This window comes from Macrotis lagotis, chromosome 4, assembly GCF_037893015.1.
Source record: "Macrotis lagotis isolate mMagLag1 chromosome 4, bilby.v1.9.chrom.fasta, whole genome shotgun sequence".
NCBI classification, from domain to species: domain Eukaryota; kingdom Metazoa; phylum Chordata; class Mammalia; order Peramelemorphia; family Peramelidae; genus Macrotis; species Macrotis lagotis.
The window spans coordinates 186669193-186675202 of record NC_133661.1 but is presented as its reverse complement, the minus strand read 5'-3'; the positions used below and the strand labels follow the sequence as shown (position 1 = coordinate 186675202).

General features: G+C 38.6%; 1 long non-coding RNA gene and 2 other non-coding genes across 3 annotated transcripts in view; 2 read left to right on the top strand and 1 right to left on the bottom strand.

Annotated features, from left to right (window-relative positions):
• LOC141520147 (uncharacterized) overlaps positions 1-3757 on the bottom strand; it is a 5236-nt gene extending 1479 nt beyond the window's left edge. Inside the window, exons 1-2 of the long non-coding RNA XR_012477551.1 lie at positions 3465-3757; positions 1646-1704 (exon numbers count right to left, since the gene is read on the bottom strand). This is a non-coding gene — a long non-coding RNA (uncharacterized LOC141520147). The remainder of the gene's footprint in view (positions 1-1645; positions 1705-3464) is intronic.
• Positions 2249-2320, top strand: TRNAP-CGG (transfer RNA proline (anticodon CGG)). Its single transcript has one exon. It is a non-coding gene; the product is annotated as a tRNA-Pro (tRNA).
• TRNAT-UGU (transfer RNA threonine (anticodon UGU)) lies at positions 3238-3310 on the top strand. The gene has a single exon. It is a non-coding gene; the product is annotated as a tRNA-Thr (tRNA).
• Positions 3758-6010: the final 2253 nt, after the last annotated feature.

Genomic DNA, 6010 nt, shown 5'->3' with positions numbered 1-6010 from the left:
AGCAAAGTTTTTATATCAACCATAAACACAATTTGTTATGAATATGAAATGAGAATCTAGCATTTTAACTTGTCTCATTAGTCAAAATTTCTTTATCATAACTGTGGGGTCCTTATCAGTAAAAGCTATAATGTGGATCCCTTTAAGTAATGAAAAAACGATGATGTGAGTTTTCTAGCAAAAGAGTCTAACAGTAAATAAACACGAATAATTTGGGTTCTCCGGAAAAGTTTTTATCAGTGAAAGCCATAATTATAATAGTAAGAGTCCCTATAATGAAATCTATGAATATTGTAAATCAAGATTAATGTAATTAAAAAAACCCCTCCGTTCTCTGAGGCATGACAACAATGACTAATACAAGGCCTTGAATGAGGAATGGGGAGGGAATCCAAACAAAACAGAATTGATAGTATTAATATAAGGCAACCAGATCTTTGAGCCCAGTGATGACCAGAGTAAACCCCAAAATATCAGCCAATCCACACTGATATAATCTATAATCCCTCACTTTGACTGATTTCAATAACTACTACAGGGTTTTGGGAAGTTTTGGGTGGGAATTCCAAGATGTTGTCTTGTCACCACCCTAGAATGCCCCATGTGATTATCTCACTTTGATTATTAAACTACTTATAAAAATCCATCTGGAGTTTCCAGGCCTCTTCAGAATCAGACTGGACCCCTTGTTTGGGGGAAGCCTTGAATATACCACTGAGGTGGAATTTTACTGGCAATACAATAAAGACAGGTGGAGCAATCATTAACAAACAGATTTAGGCAAATAAGATAAGAGTCCTTCAGGTCTTTGATAGTTAGCTCATTTTCCCATTCTCCAACTTTCAGTCCCCAGGATCACTGATGTGAAAGATAGGAAGTAAAAGATTAAGTCAATTTAGCATTTATGAAGGGTACTATGTACCAGTCACTGTGCTAAGGATAGGTGACTTATGAGTTGATAAGAAATTTCCTGGGTTGATAAGTGGACTTTAAAAGTGATCCCTGAATCCCCAGTAGTCAAAGCCCATTGTTCTACCTTTGGGATGAATAGATCTTTGGAATATATTGTGGCTACAGCAAGAAGAAACAGTTTTCATGGTTAGCAATCATCTTTACCACCCTTTATCCTCTGTTTTGGGAAACCTGAACTTAATGACTTTTCCTAGGAGCCTCACAGTCTTATCTCATCAGCCATTTCCAAGTCTTGATCAAATGACTGTGTTCCCGTTGAAAACCTGTGCATCTCTACATCTGTGACAATCCTCTTAAAAGTATGCACAAAAGTTTTCTACTGACTTGTGGAATAATTATTGAACTTTCACAATAAGAAGGGCATTACATATTTAAAGATTCAAGAAATATATGACAGAAAAAGTGGGTGGCATATGTAATTTTAGTTAGAAATAATATAAGCAAATGCTACACCAATATCCATGGAAAATTAAAAGACTTTAACATTTCCTACTTAGAACTTTGGTCAATGTTACTTAGTTCTAAAAAAACAACAATCCCCCCAAACCTCACCTATGTTTTATTGTTTGGTGTGTCTCATCCTTCCCTCCCTTATTGGAAGGTTCCTAGGTTGAGATAATTTCCTACAGACATATTTCTATTAGACTAAAGCAAATAGATGAAAAAAACATACTTGTTAGATTCCAAGAAATAATGGTTGATGGAGGTTTTCAGTTTTACATGAAACAAATACTGGAAGAGAAAACAGAAAGATGTTGAAACCACTCAATAAATGCTTAAATAGAGATAGGCCCTGAAAACCACATAGATATGAGAGAGTCTTGTTAGTTATTCTGTATATTGTATATACTGAAGAAAGCATTTAACTACTGAATTACTTTTGTTTTTGTGCTGAATAAATCTGTTAGGTTAGGAAAGATAAATGAATCTTGGATCCAAGAGTGGCCATTTTTACTCTCTTCATTACCCAATTTGATCCCCACTCAGATGACTATTATCTATCGCTTTCTGCCGTATCTCCGGGGTTAAGGAAAAAGAAAGAGTGGAAGTGTATAAGGGTGAAATGATTCAAATGAAGTAAAGACAACTGCATGGAGCGGCTGGGAAGAACAGATCATAGAGAAAATTATTGAGAAATCTGTGGTTAAAAAACTCAACAAAACATAATTTCAACCTATATTCTTTATTTCCTTCTCTAACCGTAGACATACACATAAAACTACCTCCAGGAAAAGTGCCTTAAAGGAAATTCGAAAGCTAGGTCCATCAGGTAACTGGCTCGTTGGTCTAGGGGTATGATTCTCGCTTCGGGTGCGAGAGGTCCCGGGTTCAAATCCCGGACGAGCCCACAGTTGCTTTATTATTTGAATCTTGACTTAATCTTTAAACTTCTATCTTAGAAAGGGCACATAGCCTCTATCAATTTCCTCTCGAATTTGGAGCTATTAGTAGCTAACAATTTCACTCGAACCAAATAACAAACTTCTTTGAAAATTAGTTCCCTCAACCGAGATTTTGGATATTGCACGAGATGTACCTGAAATTGTGTGGTTTTTTTTTTTTAACATAAAGACATAATACTTGGCGCTTAATAAATATTTGCTGACTTCATTCACTATGTGATGCTCAAATCAGATGTGTAGCCCCCAAAATACTTATTAAGAGCCGGGTAAGCGCTCGAACCTCGGTAATTTGACTCACATCTATAGAGGCTATTGTGGAGCTGGGGAGCGCCCAAAGGAAAGGCAACTTAGTATGATAAATCTTGGAATCACACCAGGAAAGAATTCAGTAAAGAAACTAAGAAATTTGGAGCAAAGAAGTGAAAGGGAATAGCATTTTAAAAGACTCGGTTCCAGTGTTTGTGCCAAGCGTTTTTGCTCACTTTAATCTTCACAACAACCACGTGAGGTACAGTTTTGCCGCAGAGAAAACCGAGGCACTCAGGTTAAGTGACTCGGCTCTGCTCATATAAGGGCTGAAGTCGTATTTGAACTCGTTTTCCCCAATTCGGGTCCAGCTGAATATGCATTGCAAAACAGTTGCCAGAAAGAAATCTTTGGAGATTGACGTCTTTCAAATACTACAATTGAAAATAAATTTCCGATCCATAGCTAAACTAAAGGTTCCCTTTTCCTCTAGGGCTGAAATTTGAATATTTAATAGATAATGAAAATTCCCCCCCCCCCCCCATCTATTTAGCTGGAAAAAAAAAAACAAAAAAAGTCTCTTTCTAAAGCACAAATTAAAGGCTTTTTCACATCTGGCTCCATAGCTCAGGGGTTAGAGCACTGGTCTTGTAAACCAGGGGTCGCGAGTTCAAATCTCGCTGGGGCCTGATACAGTGTTTTTTTAAATTCAGAATTTGAAATAAACCTCTACCTTTCTCTTTAATACGAATACTCAGGCTATAACATTTACATTCTTCCCACCATGTTTAATTTAAGATTCCTTCTGTGCCTCGACAAATGGGAAGTCACTAAATAGAGAACCTTAATACAAGCTGTATCCAAGAACAGAATTCCCTAAATCCGGTAAACGCCCAGGAAAGCTTCTATAGCAGAAGGGAAGCGTCCACGTTAGGAATCCGCGAGTCTTAAGTCTACTCAGTCCCGGGAAGAGTGCGGCTGTGCATTGGCACTGCAGGATCCGAGATGTGAGAGGGTTCTTGCGGGGCCCAGCCCCAGCTGGATACTCCTCTTCTGGAATGATATCCTGGAGGAATCGGTGCAAGAAAAACAAATTGCATGCACTCAGATTTATGAATAACTAAGGCCTGGTTCGAGGTGGGGTCGATCTGATGGGGGGGGGAAGGGAAAGGATATATAATCTTCAAACTCCGCCCTTCTCCGAGCCCCGGAAGAAGCTGCTTCCAGTCACTTCCGTGCCTGCACTTTGTCCGATAATTATTTCTAGAGGTCCCCACCTGGATAAAGAGCGAAGAAATGGTGCGCTAAAATCCCAAAGGTTCCTTTTTCTTCTTTGAAGCTTTTCTTTTCTGCTCCTATTTCTCTCGTCAGAGAACCTGCCTTTCCTAGGTACTTGAGATTTCTCCACATTCTGGCTCCCAGCTCACCTGGAACCCAATACAAAGATGCCTTGTAATACTGAAGAAGCTTGGTCTAATCTCTAAATAAGACCCGGGTAAACCTCTCCTATTTTGTGCTAAATTATGCTGCAACAAGGGAGACAGAGAGAGAGCTATCGAGTTGGGAGGTAGCCACAAACTAAGGTGCGACTGTTGCCAGTTGCCAGTTGTTTCAAAGGAGGTCCGAAATCTGCAAAACATTCTCTCAGCTTTGGCTACTTAATGTGGTCTTACATTTCACCTCTACCGTTCACAACCTTGAATCCTGTAATTAATGGAAGTAAAGTGCATTCCAGAGAGCTCATTACTTGATCATAACACATATAGAAAACAAGAAAGGGAAGAAAATTCAAAGACATGTTGGATACAGGCTGGAGAAGGGGACATTGGGTGTCTCTGGGAAGGTGAGCTTAGACTGCAAGAGACTGGCTAAGATCATGTCTGTACACTAGAGAATTCTTTTAAGATTCTGACTCTGGCATTTTAAGTAATCTATTTATCTTCCCATTTTGTCCACAAAAACTGAATACGCATTTCTAGCCTTCTGTTTATCGTAGCCCTCCACTCAAACTATCATTTCTGGCAAACCTTGGATTTCTACTTTGAAACTATCCTGGCTACCAGACTACCTCCAAGGATATTCGCAGAGCCTCCAGAACCTCAATTCTCACCCTTCCTCCTTTTTCATCTCCCCTTTATCTTTTGAATTTCATTCCCTCTCCCACTGTCCATTTAACACAGAGCCTAACTTAAAACAAGCTCTTTATAAAAGTTCTATAATTTATAACAATTACTGATACTTATAAAGAACATTGTTTGCAAAGTACACCACAGTGTATTATAATGTCGTTATTCCATTTTTTCTTCACAAACATCTTTCACGATAATTACTATTATCATCTCATTTTGCAGAACAGAAAACTAAGCCTGAGAAAGAGTAAATGATTTTTCCTGAATCACACAACTGGTATATAAGAGAGGATGCAGACTCAGGTCATTTTGATTACCGGTTGAACAGTCTATTTGCCTTACCACCTAGCTATCCATTCGCCTGTGTATAGATCTACATTCCTCTTAGGTTTTGTTAAAATGAATGATAAACAGCTCAGGATCTAGGAGGAAGTCTTCTCTTTATTCCAGTGCTATGTATCTATCCCTGGGACCACTGCCAGGGATACTTGGAGGGTACTGCTTTCTACTTTAGAGTACATATGTGTATTCTACCACTGTTTCCAGGTCATTTTCACTGTGTGTGTGTGTGTGTGTGCACGTGTGTGTTTTATATTGCTGTCTAGATGGAACTAAGTGCTCATATACAGTCCTTGGAGGAATTTTTTTTTTGGTCTGACTTCATTAGAATAGAGAAGAATTACAATGAAGAAACTAAACTCATGTGGTGCTTCAGCCCACAGAAGCCTTTGGCTCATTCACCCAGGTTAAGGTCAAAGAACACATAGCCCTGCTCTTGCTCAGGTCTCTGAGTTGCCTTTAGTTTCTTGCCCCTAAGTAAGATGTTTTGGCATTGGTTTTGACTTTGTGAGCTTCAAAACAGAGAGGATGTGAGCCACAGTATGTCTGAACCTGGAGGCCATACCACAGCTTAATGGCAAATGAATTCAATGAAGAGTGATTTACAGGATCCCATCCCACAGTGAATTTGACTAGAAACCAAGATAAAGGAACAATTAGTATGTGGACTATGGATTTGGAAGTGAACTTTCTGAGGTAAACACTTTCTAATAACCATTGTAAGTTTGAGTACTGAACACTTTTCCAGAGATTAAGGGGATAAGGTATAGGAGCCATTATTCCCATGATTTAGGATGGTAATTAGTATTTTGAAACTTGCTTTACCTTTTCAATAAACAACCTTTTGTTAAAAACTGATTAATGGCAATTGGTAAAATGAATCTTGGGCAATAATCAATGTCATAGATGATATTGACAAGA